The sequence below is a fragment of the Octopus bimaculoides genome, chromosome 2, assembly GCF_001194135.2.
Source record: "Octopus bimaculoides isolate UCB-OBI-ISO-001 chromosome 2, ASM119413v2, whole genome shotgun sequence".
In the NCBI taxonomy this organism is placed as follows: domain Eukaryota; kingdom Metazoa; phylum Mollusca; class Cephalopoda; order Octopoda; family Octopodidae; genus Octopus; species Octopus bimaculoides.
Window position 1 is genome coordinate 175,548,649 of NC_068982.1, and position 2,224 is coordinate 175,550,872.

At 35.0% G+C, this 2,224-nt stretch overlaps 1 protein-coding gene across 13 annotated transcripts in view; it reads right to left on the reverse strand.

Moving 5' to 3' along the window:
* The window catches only part of LOC106882686 (vitamin D3 receptor), a 761,413-nt gene that overhangs the window by 144,004 nt on the left and 615,185 nt on the right, over positions 1–2,224 (reverse strand). The window lies entirely within an intron of this gene.

A 2,224-nucleotide genomic window follows, 5' to 3' on the forward strand; every position in this document is an offset into this window, starting at 1 on the left:
GTTGAACACAATGAATAGTCTAACATTATTTACATTATACGGATATTTGTCCTCATCTTGTTTGTTGTTAACACAACGTTTCGGCTGATATACCCTCCAGCCTTCGTCAGGTGTCTTGGGGAAATTTCGAACCTGGGTTCTCATTCCTAACGATGTTACTATTATTATATTATTATTATTATTATTATTACTATTATTAATCAGGTCGCTGCCGTGAATCGAACTCGGAACCTTGGGGTTAGTAGCCCGCGCTCTTAACCACTACGCCATATGCCCATATGCTATTCATATCTGCACTCGGTCTGCTTAGGAGGTTGTTGTGTCCTAGCATATGTGCTGCTTCTTTTAGTTTTCGTATTTTCCAGTGTTGTTCCCTGTCTATTATTTTAACTTCATCCCACAGGGGGAGGTGGTTTCCTCATCTCTTAAATATAGAACTGAATGAATAGTTTGTTTTCTGTTTCAAAGTCAGTGGGAACTTAAAACAGATTATGTATTGTATAAAACATTCAGTACATGAGTCTTATTTGCATGAACACAACTCACATGCACAGTTGTCATCGGTGGCAGCAGTGTTGTCAAATTTCCCACCGACTTTGAAACAGAAAACAAAAACCAACTCTCAAAAACATCATCATCATCATCATTTAACGTTCGTTGTCCATGCTGGCAAGGTTGGATGGTTCAACTGGGCTTGCATGCTGGAAGGCTGCGCCAGGCGCCAGTCTTATTCAGCATGGTTTTCTATGGCTGGATGCCCTTCCTAATGCCAACCACTCTGAGAATGTATTGGGTTCTTTTACGTGCCACCAGCACGGGTGCCATTTGCATGACACCAGTATCTGCCATGACTGAAAGTATTTGTCTGTGTATGTGTGTGAGAGTCAGCGCATGTACTAATTAACACCGTTTGAAATAAAACTGCAACATTGTTCAAATTCTCCAATAAACAAATCTTGCAGTACAATGAACAAGTGCAGACCAGTGGAATGAAAAACAACCCACTTGAAAAACTAATAGGGGTTAGTGACCTGAGAAGTATCCAATTATAGAAAAACTACTACAATAAGTTTCATGTAGCCCATGCCAAACCAGAAAAATAGGTGTAAAATGATGATAAAGCCTGTGATAAACTCAATTTTTTTTTTTGAACTTATTTAACCTTCTTTGTTATCAACTAGTAATTTAAAGTATGAAAACCATTATCAGAATGTATGAATCACTAAGCTTAGATAATTGAAGAATATAAAAGAGAATTGAAAAACCTCATGGTTGATAAGTCAGACAATTATTATGTCAATACATATCAATGAAAACGATAGCTTGGATTGGATGGCATGTAAGCAAATTATATGAACATAGTTGTTGTCACATGGAATAATGATTGAAATAACGTGACATTTGTTGTCAAGACATGAATCTGTTTTACTGTAATTGAAGAGTATCACAGGGGATTGAGAAATCTTGTCACACCAATATATATCAACAGAATACACCATCTGAAAATATTTTTCCGCTCTCTCATATAAAAAGACACCTTTCAAATAGGCTCCTCTTTGACAGATGATCTAAAAACTTATTTAAACTCACAAACTTCACAATAAAACTACCATGGACTGAGTGGCTGAGTGGAAAATAAATTCACAGGGCACAAAGCATGCAGTGAGCATAATAAACGTTTCATTTTATTCTTGATTTATTATATAATCCAACGATACGTGACATAACCACATTACCTTACTATCCTTAATATATCAAAATATTTTTATTTCTCACCTATTAAGCAAGTTCAGGTAATTGTCTACTTTGCATTAGAAACTCAATCACCAAAGATATATAATTAAGCAGAATGGACTTTATATACATGTATTTGTGCATGTGTGCATATTTAGATATACAAATGCAAGAAAAATTGCAATAATGATTTGAGTGAGGATCTCCATGAAGTATCTTTACTAGCTGATTCTTTCTTATTTTCAGTCAAAGACAGAACCTTTAAATGGTCATTTGACTTGCTAGATATGGCAACCAAATGTCCCTCAAATCAAATCTTACTGTCTTAAATAAGGAAAGGACGTGATATCATGTTGTTTTAGATACTTTTAAAGACAGAATGTTCATGGCTTGAACATTTCTAATCACAATCATGGATCTGTTTGATCAGAGCTGATCAGGTTGAAATAATAAAAGTATTTAATTTAGCAAAAAAAAAAAAAAAAAAGCT